General features: G+C 44.9%; 1 long non-coding RNA gene across 3 annotated transcripts; it reads right to left on the reverse strand.

Annotated features, from left to right (window-relative positions):
• Positions 1 to 3,721: 3,721 nt before the first annotated feature.
• LOC139085041 (uncharacterized) lies at positions 3,722 to 10,872 on the reverse strand. 3 transcript variants are annotated; one of them, XR_011543022.1, is made up of 3 exons: positions 10,577 to 10,853; positions 9,985 to 10,123; positions 3,722 to 4,559 (listed from the first exon to the last, which is right to left on the reverse strand). It is a non-coding gene; the product is annotated as an uncharacterized lncRNA (long non-coding RNA). The 3 variants fall into 3 exon arrangements; XR_011543021.1 differs by lacking the exon at positions 3,722 to 4,559 and adding an exon at positions 6,260 to 9,245; XR_011543023.1 differs by lacking the exon at positions 3,722 to 4,559 and adding an exon at positions 7,664 to 9,000 and having other exon boundaries at positions 10,577 to 10,872.
• Positions 10,873 to 12,487: the final 1,615 nt, after the last annotated feature.

A 12,487-nucleotide genomic window follows, 5' to 3' on the forward strand; every position in this document is an offset into this window, starting at 1 on the left:
TTTAAAACATCATCCAAATGCCTTCTGTCTTCAGGAATAGTATTGGCAATAAAACAAAAAGAATAACTTTAGGGAAATCACAATATAATTCTCCTTGGAGTAACATCTATAGCCCAGTAAGCACACCTCAACAGTGATCGACTAAAGCTCTAGAAGGCCGAGAGAAGGACACTAAAATGATAAGAGTAATGTACACATATAGGACTACACGAAATAGACAAGGGGATAAAATCACCCATAGCTTGGAGAGCTAGGAGAGTGGCTCCGAGGACATGGGCATTCAACAAGAGACATCCAAGGAGGAAAACAAGGAACCACAAGAGCTGTGAGGAAAACAAGGGGCCGGGGTGGGAAGTGCGAAGGCAAGCAGGATGGCTGCTGTCACAAACAGTGAATGAGGACTGAACAGAGGACAGGAGCCATGAGGAGGTCAGAGTGAACCTAATTTTCAAGAAGTACTAGGAGCAGAACCAGACAGCGGGGAGTGAGAAGCAAACTGGGAGAGAGGAAGTGGAGGTGCGTGGCCGGGTACGTGAGAAGCAGAGGAGAGAGACAAGCCTGGTGACTGAGTCAAGGCGTACCCCTGCACCGATGGGCCCCGATGAGCCCCGTCTGCTGTAAGATGCACCCTATTAATAAATATGCAAGTATGCAAAGAGTTTACTTTCAGAGAAACAAAGGAAGGGAGAGAAAGGGAGAGGGTGGAAGGAATGAAGGAAGGAAGAAAGGAAAGAAAGAAGGAAGGGAAAACTTAGAGAGGATTTAATATCACTGAGTTACTTACATTCTGATAAGATTGCTGGAAATAGTGACGAGTAGGAGAGTTGGAGCTAGTGCTCTGGGAATTGCCTGTGACCCTGCATTTTAAAAGAATCCTTCTGACTGCACTGTGGAAGAGGGAAAATGGAAATGCAACACAGGTTAGGAGGCTGCTGCAGTAGCCCAGGAGAGCAGTGAGAGTGGAACCTGTTCATGGGCAGATGGGGCACATAGAAGTTGGACTAAGGAATTAGAGAGACTCAGGGGGTTGGTGAACGAAGGAGCACAGGCCAGGGGGATGCAGACTCTGAGACTGGTTTGGCGTGGCTGGGAGGAGGCCACCTTATCCTGCCCACTGGAGGCCAGGCTTGGAGCACAGACGTGGGTGTAGGTAAATTATAGGTAGAGAGCGGGAAGTTACCAGAAAGCACACGGATGACCTCCGTTTTCTCAATGACTCATGAGGTGAGGTTGTCTGCTGAGAGTGAGGGGGCAGGAATTGAGAATAGGTCTTGAGAGGAGTGCTAAGGTCTATAAATAGTCTTCTAACTAATCAGCACTGAGGAGTGAGAGTGTGAGTCTATCTGGACGCGTTAGAAGCCACGGCAACCACTTATTGGGTAGCATGCACCCAACCCTGTGCTCCCTGCTGTGTGTGGTTGGCCCTCACGAAAACCTATGAAGTAGGGACAATGAACGCGCCAACTTACAGAGCTTTGCCACCACTGAAGTCTTGGCCATATTTAAACAGTATTAAGGCCTTGAAGAAGCTATTGATTCTCAAGTGGTTGCTTTTTGAAAAGTGGTTTGGATTATAGTTGTGAATTTTTTGTTTGTGCTTTCAAAACATATGGCTTGTGCATATATACATATGTTGAACGAATATATGTTAATATATACACGTATAGCAATAGTATATGTGTATTACATATATGTATGTATATATATATACGGATATACACATATGTGTAATTATAGCAGCCATTCATTCAATATGTATTTGTTGAGCTCATTCTATGCGCCAAGAACTATGCTAGACACTGGAGAGACAATAACGAACGAAAGAAGAGGAAGTGTCTGCCATGATGGAATCTGATGGTTAATACAAGGAGATATTCAAGCTAACGTAAGCTTCCAGTGTGGCTAGTGCTGTAAAGAGCTGTACATAGAGCAATGAGGAGGTATCATCCACACGGGTCAGAGGGCGAGGGAGAACTGATCCCATCCCACCTGAGGTCACAGATGGACGTGTCCACGTCCTTCTCCCTGACTACATTACCATTCCTTTGAAGGTTGTAGATCATTGCTTACTCCTCTCTTTTTATTGTGCCTGACTCATGACCATGCATACAGCAGGTGCTCAATATGTGTTTGATGGCTAGACTGATGCTATGGGATGTTCCTCAGCAATTTGAGGTATGACAGCCACGTAGGGCACCAACTGGCCTTTCTTTGACAGGAAAACTACAGATGGCCATCTTGGTGATAATGGAAAATCTTCATCCGTCTTGCTGATTTGGCAGGAACAACACACACGCTACTAAGTGGACTCTCGCATCCTAAAATGTAGTGTCACTGACACTTTTCCTTTTAAAAAAGCACAAACCACAGGGCTCTTTGCGCTAATGTGCACTGAGGATCTACATACTTGTTTCCCCTTGTTTTTCAGGACAATTTCTACAGTGACCCATACAGGTTATCAGGGGAAATGGGGAATAGTTATTTAATGAGTACAGACTTTCTGTTTGGGATGATAAAAAATTTCTGGAAAAGGGCCAGCCCGGGGGCGTAGTGGTTAGGTTCATGCTCTATTTTGGTGGCCTGGGGTTTGCCAGTTCAGATCCTGAGCTTGGACCTATACACCGCTCATCAGGCCATGCTGAGGCGGTGTCCCACATAGCAGAACTAGAAGGACCTACAACTAGGATATATAACTAGGTATTGGGGCTTTGGGAAGGAAAAAAAAAAAGAGGAAGATTGGCAACAGATGTTAGCTCAGGGCCAATCTTCCTCACCAAAAATAAAATTTCTGGAAATGGATAGTGGAGATGGTTGCACAACATTGTGAATGTACTTAATGCCACTAAATTATACAATTAAAATGATTATAATGGTAAATTTCATTATTACACAATAAAAAAATTCAAAAAAATTTAAGCTTGGAAATTTAAAAAATAGAAAAAATATTGGTCGTGAATGAGTGTCATCTTTTTCTTAAAGCCTTCAATGGCTCCTCGTTTTCTTCCAATGTCCCTTCATGAACTAGGTCTTGCTTATCTCCTCCTATCCTTCATTTTTCCTCCTCTTGTCCAGCCTTTTTGAACCCTATGCTCCAGCCAGGCCAAGCAGCTTACAATTCTCCCATCATGCATCACTTTTAGATGCCTCTGTGCTTTGCCTCCCCAGGCCCCAATCTCCAGGATGCTGTTCTCAGGCCCCGCCTTCCAGCTAAAACGCACCTTCTCCTGCGCCTCAGCTTAGCCTCTTCTAGAAAACGTTTACTAACACACATTCCCAATCCCCCCAACACTCGCCAGGGAATGGGCCACTCTCTCTTGCTTCCTTACTTTCCTGTGTTGATGATTATTATGGAAAATATAACATTAAATGCAGTAGTTTATTTATAGGTCTGTATTCCTGTACTATACTATGGGGGCGGGAGCAAAACCTTTGTCTTATTTATGTAGCATGGTTTTAAGATCCCTGGCTCGAACTGTGTGACCCTTGGGCACGATATTTAATCTCTTTTAGGTCTGTTTGTCTTCCATACAATGGGAATAATAATAGTCTCTATGTCATAGAGAAGTTATGAGGAATAAATGAAATAATGCATGTGAAGTGCTTAGAGAGGGCCTGATACACAATCAACAATAAAGCGTCTGAGGAAAGGAAGTACAGAACTAGCAACAATTGTTCAGTGGTTCAAGTCTGAACACTTAAGGTCAAGAGTTGACAAGAAGAATGAGGAACCTAATCCCAGATGTTTATTTAGAAAGACATATGAAGAAGTTGAGTGATTGGAAGAAAGAACAACATAGGAGAACTTCTTTTGGTGTGTGGACCATAATGTAGTCAAAATACTTCCAGGGCCTCCCCAAGTTTCAAGTTTCTGCCATAAACTCCTCCACTCCCTCCAGAACCAGCCTGATTGCGCTGCAGAGGTCCTTACAACTGAAACATCTTAGGCATCTTAGGAAACAAACACAAAAACTCAATGAAACCCATGAGAGTCTTATTGCAACAGGCTTCAGTAACAAACCAGTGGAGGATCTTCATGCCTTTAAGAATAGAAAATGGTCCTGCTTTAGACTTTGAGAAACTTTTGAGTTTAAGTTTTCTATGCTGACGCACTTATATCAAAATTTTAACAAACTAGCCTGACTCCTGGAATTGAAATCAGTAAGTAACCCTTTCTCCAAGTCAGCCTGGCTTTGCGGGGAATTCTTATTTTACATGCGCAGATGCTGGCTATTTTCAAGGTATGGAGCTGGCTTGTGCAGTGGAGACAAAACGTTATGTGACACATACATATAGTTTCTTATAAGGCAAAACTCACTGCAGTGAACACTGCCAGAGTCCCCCTGGTGACTGTACCCAATTTCCATGCAGTTCCCATTAAAGTTGATTCCACACCCAGCCCCAGGGGTGGCGTTGGTGACCCAGGCCTAAGCCATCAGCATGTCTCATTTCCCTTTCCATTGACGTTCATGTATCATTCGTGACCTAGTCGGAGCCAATGAGATGCAATGACATTTTCGCTGCATCTTCTGGGAAAGAGACTCTCACTCATAACCTTTGACCTAAAACATAAGAGAATGAATGGGTTAGCAGGGACCTTTCTGGGACCCATAAAACTCAAGGCCAAAGTCAACATAATGGAAAGTAGAACAAAGACATGAAGATTCAAAAATAAGCAGGTGCTACTGATATGCTTAAGCCCTGAACAGAGTTGTGCCTGAAGCTAGCCCTCCTCTTTTCAGCTTCTGAGTCAATAAATTCCCTTTTTTGACTAAGCCAGTTTGGGTCAGGTTTTTCTGTAACTGCAACTAAATAATCCCAACTGGCATTCATCAAAGTCACTCTTCCCAAACAGGAGCTGCACACTCTGATTCTGTAAAAAAGATAACTGGTTTCTCTAGAGAACTCACATGTGAATGAATCAGGGCATATTCAAGAGGGTAAGTATCTGGGTAAGAAAATCTCTCCTTTGGGGATGCCTGTGGTTCACATTTCTGTGTGGGCCAGGAAACTCCTATAAATTTCACCTGTTGACACATTTTCTTTGCAAGCGTTTTGCTACTTCAGGGGGAGGAGCCGGAAACAGAGGTGCAGAAGGGAAGGCGTGAGGCAAAATATAAACGATTGTGCAGGAAGCAATATAGCTGATGGCCTTTTAGCAAAGGGCTGGCATGTGGGTACGTGCGGTGTGAATTCACGGTGGAGGAACTAATCAGGCAACGTTATCAGATCTGGAACAGCAAGAAAAAGAAAAATCTCTTTCTTTTTCCCCTGGTTTGATATGTCTGAAAGTATCCAACCAGAAACCTTGACTTCGGATTGTGCTAAAGTGGGGACCTGGGATCTGGGTTGTTTTCCAGAGACCGAGTGTCACTTCATTTTCAGAATGAAGCTGGATTTTTGTTCTATAAAAACAAGGCAAGTTCTGGATTGAGGACAATAGTCAAACACACTGATACTTGAATACAAAGAAGTATGGAGTTTCACAAGTTCTTCTGAGGAATAGAGACTCGTCTCAAGCCTGGAGCTGAGGAAGCTGTGGGAGCAGAACCAGAGTCTGTGAGGTTATGTCTTCCGTGAAAAGTAACAGCCCAAAGCATTGCTCTTAATAATCTAAGTCCAAAACTGCTCCCGTGGAAGGTAGCAGAGCCTGAAGAAATGAGCTTGGACTTCAGTAGCAGGACTGGTTTCAAAGCTTGCTTCCATCCCTAACTGGCTCTGTGGCCTCAGACCAACGAGTTATCCTCTCTGAATCTGTTTCCGTATCTGTAAACATCATTTAGTTTCTTGAGAGAAGTAATTCAGCTGAGTTACATCAAGAGCCCATGACCCATAATAAGAACTCAAATAAATGGCAACAGCATGATTTCTCTTATCCTGGGGAGACATACTGAATACAAATTGTGTGATATCTATCTGATGAAATACTACTCACCAATAAAAAATAACGAACTCTTGAAATACACAAACAGCATGGGTGAATCTCAAAATAATTACACTGAATGAAAGAAGCCAGACCAAAAAAGACTAAATACTGTATGATTCCATTTATGTAAAATTCTGGAAAATGCAAACTAATATATTGTAACAGAAAGCAGTTCAACAGTTGCCTGGGGGAGAGGAGATAAGGCAGAGAGGGACAGAGATGGGAGGAATTACAAAGGGACACAAGGAAAGTTTTTGGAGGGATGGATATATTTTCTATCTCGATTGTGGCTATGCTTTCATGAGTGTAGAATGATGTCAAAATTAGTAACTTGAACACTTTTAGAATGTGTGGTTTATTGTGTATCAATTCTACCTCAATCTAAAAAGTCTATGCCTTTTACTTTTATGGATAAAGAGAGAACAGAATTTGGTGGTAGATCAGAAACATCTTCATATATAGTTTCTTTTTGTTACTTTGCAGTCAAGTTCTGGGAGATTCTGACCCGGAGGAAGGGAGACGTTGGAAGGAAGCTTCTTGTTGAGGAACAAGACTTAGGAGAACAATCTACAGCTCTAGCCCCAGCTTTGGGCTCAAGTGCTTCTCAAGCACCAGTCAAACTTCCATCTCTGGTCTTGATTCCTCATAGCGTACACTTCCCATCCTGTACAATCCCATTAAAATCCCCCACCCACTATCAATCCATAGCGCCAACCGCCAGTGACTTTGCACACCAGCCTCAGACCCACTGCCAGACCACAGCTTTCATTTAAGCCCTGCTGGCACCGGGCCTCACTTCACTTCAACCCACTGAACAAGGTTCCTGTTAGGCCAATGCTGACCTGGCCCTCTGGGCCACTTTGCTTTCCCTGAGATTTTCAGCAGAGTGAGAAAAGTTACTTTATGTGCATCCCGTTGAAACTTGCTTAAAACCTTTCCCCAAAATTTTAGTTCGCATCAATGGAACTTTTTCTCCCAAAACTCCTTCAAAAGATGTTTTCAAGTCTAAGCCCTTTGCAGCATCCATGCGCCTTCCCAGCAGCACTGCACATTCATTTTGGTGACGCTTCGGAATCTTCCTAGGTGAAAGGCTGAAATATATAAAGACATCATAAACGAATTCTAGAGGGCTTAGGCAGGATTATTCTAAGAATTTTATCCATCCACTTCAAGCAATTTCTTCTGTTGATCTTTAGGATTACTCCTGAAACAGCCAAGGCTTCTGCTAGTTTATCCCAGAATGTCATCCTTGTTGGTGTATAGTTGTGCAGTATCGCCAGTGCAAAGGTTTTTTTCTCTGACTGGCTCAAAGTGGCATACCAGAACTAAGTAAGAAATAAGCCTATATAAGAATGAGAAGATTTAAGGATTATAATTGATTCTCACAAACTGACTTTGGGAGAGCTGGGGAAAGTGATTTTCATCTTCCTCTAACATGGACTCAGGCATGGCCTGAGAAACACTGGGTACCACCCACCCTCCATTTAGAGCCGAGATTTTTCTTGGGTTTTAGTGCATGCGTGTGTGTGTGTGCACGTGCATGCATTTGTGGGTGTGAAGTACACTAGGTTTAGCCGGGCCCGATCAATGGAAATTGTGCTAACTGGAGTAGATAGCTGCTAATCAATCAAGGAAGTATGAGAGAGAAGAGATGGAGCCAGAAAATGTCAGAGGTTGACTAAGTTGAATTACATTTAGGAACAGTGAAATGGGGGCTGTCCTGTTGACTGAAGGCCCTACCTCTTGGGTTCTTGCAGCAGAATTAGCAAAAACAAACCGCAGAAAAGCCTTTCTCCAGCCAGAATTCTTAGTAGGCAGTCATGTGGCGGTAATTGCGTCTTTGTCTGCCTCCTACTCCCTCCTCGCCTTCAGACCCTCTGGTTTCTGTCTGAATGGAAAGAACTCTTGCTGCAGTGGGATCTTCGTGAAGTCGGCCGGGCAGGGGAGGAGAGGTAGCCCCACTCCCGGAGGCACCACCGCTCTGACGAGGGCCCTGGTGCTCACCTTCCTCCAAGTGGAGAAAGGCCGGAAGGAAGCTGGTAGTGATGGATCGTCCAGCCGATGCCAGGCCCTGTGCTGGGTGATTTTTCATTCAATATCCTACTTAACCCTTACAATGTCCCACAAGATGAAATTATTAACCCCATTTTCACAGAATATGGGGCCAAGAAGAATAATTTACAGAATAATTTAATCTCAGGAAGGCTAAATAAGTTGCCCACACTTCACAGCTACTATGTGGGGGGCTGGAGATTTACTTTCGCATCTGCCTGAGGGTGGGAGGTGACTCAACAGTGGGGGGGTTGGGTAGCAGAGGCCTGTACAAGGTTCAATATCCTGAATTGTGAGAGTCAGGTACTCGGTGATAAATGATATCCAGGTCTTGCAGAAAGAGCTAGATCTCGATCCTGTCTGCCTCAGACCACTAGGATATTTTAGTGTGGAGCCTATCATTTTCAGATGATTTATAAGAAGCAAGGTCAAGTCAACTTCTTTTCCTATTGACTCTTTCCTTTTTTAAGTCTTTTTGAGATGTTATGGTAGACCAAGATTTAAAGATGTTTAATTCCAGTCCAGAAGCCAATGAGATGAAAATAGAAAAGCAAAACTGAGTAGCAAATAAAGGAAATTAATTTAATAACAGAATTTACTCAGTCTCTGGGGGCCTGCCCCAATGAGCATCCCCAGTACCTTCAGAGCGAGAGCCTGGCCACTGCTGGAGTCAAAAGTTCTTGACTCCAACCACAGAAGGCAGAAATTGTTACATGTTCACCCAAACACCAGCACACAGCTATAATACGTGTCCAAGTCCTTGCAGGGGTGTGTGGCCATGGTCCGCCATCAGTCCTGCTCTGGTCAGTAGAAAATAAGCGGAATTGATGCGCACCAATTCCAGGCCTGGATCATAAACCCACGTGCAGTCTGTCATGGACTTTTCTCTTCCCACCTGGCTGTAATGAGTCAACTCTTGGGACCATGTTGGAGCCACATGTTGAACTTGATGGAGCCACAAGACGAAAGGAGCCCTTGGGTCACATCGTGGAGGAGAGCTACTCAACCAGAAGTGTCAGCTTTGCCTGTTACGTGATCGAGATATAAACTTTCAGTACGTAAGCCTGCCAGGACGTAGGCATTTTTCTGTTACAGCAGCTAGCGCTCCCTTAACCAACACACGAGAGGCTGGGTTCTGCTCATCTCCCCAGAGATCATGATGTGAGCCTCAAAGCACCAGAGCTCGGAGAATGAAACTACTCTTCCAGAAAGAAAGGCCTATCTGGTTCTGAGCCTCCAGGATTTTTTTCTCTTGCAATTTGTGTCCCACCTACAGGAAGTATGGAAAGAATTTGGAAAACATTTTCTTTCTGTGACTTAGGAAGCAGAATTCAGTTGTGGCACCAAGAATATACCTTATTGAAGGGTAAAGTCATAAAGTAAAACATTTCTTTTTAGACCATCGTAGAAAAGACCAAAGTAAATTAGCGAAAGGGGTGAAGGATAGGGTTTTTACATAGTTTTATTGCAGTAAATAAATAGGAGGCTAAAGGACAGCCGCCCACCAGAAACCCTTGCAGACTTGTTTTGTGAACACAGAAGATTTATGCGTACCTGGAATCAGTTGTTTGGGTGCAATGTGACATTTTAAAGTGCTGGAGGGTGTTTAAAACAGTTTTCCTGTTAAACACTTTAAATTCACCCTTCCTACAAAAGTGTTCAGTCTAGTAATGTACACAATACACAATTATCTGAGCAACAAGTAAATTTCATTTCAGCTTCTGTCAAATGCTACAAATTCCAAATGCGTGGCACTGCATTTAATAAGGTTCATTTAATTCGTATCCTTCATATTCCATGATGGAGGAAAGTGTGTGATTGGAAGAAGTCTTAACTATAGTTAGATGATGAAACGGCTGGTGTGAAAGGTGGGTCTTCTCCAGGAACATAAGAAATCCCAAAATAGAAGCAAGCAATGTGGTAATGATTTTAGATGGAAGGAATTTATACCAAGACCTTTTGTGCATAGATATTACGGAGCTCTCTGAAGTCTTGACTGGTTTACGTACCGTAGGTAACCAGGGGTTATCACTGGAGCATAATTCACCTTTGTCGGGGTGCAGGGTGAGAAGATCAGAGCTGTTCCCAAGGCTGACTCATGCGTCTGCCCAGGTAGAGGAGAGTGACGAGATGAGCTGAAAAATCCATCTGTGCACAGACCCAGAAGAACCATGAAAACAAATTGCTTCCCCTTTCAACACACTGAGAAGCCCCCCAAAGGTGACATCCTGGATCTTCAGAGTTGCGAGCTAGCCTGAGTGGGTCTGTGCTCTGCTCCAGGTGTCTTTAACACACTGCAATTTGTGTGTGGCTGGCCCTTTAAAAACAGCTCCAGGCCAAAGAAACCTCATCCAGCAGAATTGTGGGTTTGTTTTAGCAACTGCTTCCCTGCCCTGGTCTCCCATTACTTCATCTGCATTCCCTAGATGCTGACCTTGTCCCCCTGTAAGCCCACAGCAGTAGTTCCCCTCACCCCCTGTGGCTTCCATAATCTCCCAGGGAACTCCCAGTACTGAGCCCTGGCCGCCCCGCAGGATGCCACCTCTTAGGTCACAGCTGGAACCTGATGCCCTCACCCAGCTCCTCTGGTCGCAACCTTACCTGCCCCAGATTTCAGGCCTGCGTCAGACGCTGCGACAGGAGGAGATAGGGAGGTGACCCTGTTTGGCTGTGCCCCGGCTGGCCTCCTCCACGCAATTCCAGGCAGCTAAGAATAGTGTTGAAGCCAGGGGTTGCTTAATAAGGTTTCATTTAGAGGGCTGCCCGGCAAGGACTGCCAGCGTCTTTGAGCAGTGGCTCAAAGCCCTCTCTGGTCAGTCTTTGTGTGGCCAGTGAGTCAGCAACACGCCCTTCCGCACACTTGCTCCCACTATTGAGTAGCGGACTCCAGAGAACTCTCCTTGGATTCTTAGTTAGAGCACTTTTGGATGCAAGAGACAGAGGCTGATTCAACTAGCTTAAAAATAGCGAGTTTATTGGCTGGGAAATGAAATTTAGCCCAAGGGAGTAGCAGGCTTTGGGCAGAGCTGGATCCAGAACTGGTTCAAATGCTATTTTCAGGGATCTCTCTCTCTATCTTAGAAAGAGTGAGTCCACCTGACAGGCAGGATGTCTGCGAGAGGCCATGACTTACATCCCAACACTTAGCAGCTCCAGGAGAAAACCTCCCGAGAAAATCTACTCGGCCCAGTGTGGGCCACATGCTCATCTCTAAACCAATCACTGTGGCCAGGGGAAAAGGTCACATGATTGGCCAGGCCTGGGCCCATGATCCTGCCCCTGTGGCTAAGGCAGGGGCCAGGAGACACGATCAAAGCACATCGAAGGGTTGTCTCTGCAGAAGATGGGGCCCGGCAGTGGCCGCCACCTGGCTAAGACCAACGGTCATTTTTAGCCCTCATCTCGACACAGATAACCACTCCTTCCTCCCCTCAAACGCTGCGTCTACTTCCAGCACACCCCATTCTCCTGGTTTTCCTTTTGCCTGGGCCTTTCTTTCCCAGACTATTTTTCTGGTCTTCCTCATCTCCCTGGCCTCCTCATGCTGGAGGTCTCAAAGCTCAGGCCTTGACTTCTCTCTCTGTCTTTTGTCTGCACTTCGTTGCTAATCTCATTCTGTCTTATGACCTTAATGGCCGTCTATTTACTGTGGGCACCAAATGCGTATCTGACTACTGTCCTCTCATGAGCTCCAGTCTCCACTTGGAGTCCTCTACCACTTGGGTGACCAACAGGCACCTCAGATAGACACATCCAGCACCGGGCTCCTGACGGTGCCTCCCACGCTGCTCCTCCAACCCCTTCTCCCTGCCATTAATGTCAAACAGCTCCATTCTTGCAATTGCTCAGGCCAAAAATCTCAAAACCACCTTTGTCTCTCTTCTTTTTCTCACATGCCACATTCAGGTGATCAGCAAATCAGGTCATCTAGTGTTAGGTCTAGACTCTGACTATTTCTGACCTCACCCACCCTTGCCAGACGGCCAAGTCATATCATGTCTCACTAATATGATCACAGTCGCTTCCTGACTTCCTCTGGTCACACCCTGAAGTGACCGTCAACTCATTCAGAGTAAAACTCTTATAGTAGTCTGCAAAGCCCTACATCATTTCCCCACTGCCACCTCTCCCTGTTTCCTCTCTGATATGGCCTACTGCCCTACACCCCCTGCTCAGCTCCAGTCACACCAGCTTCCTTGCCATTCCTCACTCACCAAGCACAGTTATGCCTCAGGGCCTTTGCACTTGTTATTCCCTCTGCCTGGAGTCCCCCTTTGCCAGGAAGCATGTCTTCCTTCCTCATGTCTGTCAAATTTTTAATCAAATGTCCCTTCTCAATGAGACCTTCACTGACCACCCTTTCTAAAGCTGCAAACCCCTTCCTGACTCTGGCACTTCCTGTTTTCCTTCCCTGCTTTAGTTTTCCCCATAGTAGTAGTTACACTTTAACATGCTCATTCTTTTTATTTTAAATATCTTTAAAAGTATTTCTTTAGTTCTTTGCATATTTAT

Source organism: Equus przewalskii, chromosome 8 (genome assembly GCF_037783145.1).
Source record: "Equus przewalskii isolate Varuska chromosome 8, EquPr2, whole genome shotgun sequence".
In the NCBI taxonomy this organism is placed as follows: Eukaryota; Metazoa; Chordata; class Mammalia; order Perissodactyla; family Equidae; genus Equus; species Equus przewalskii.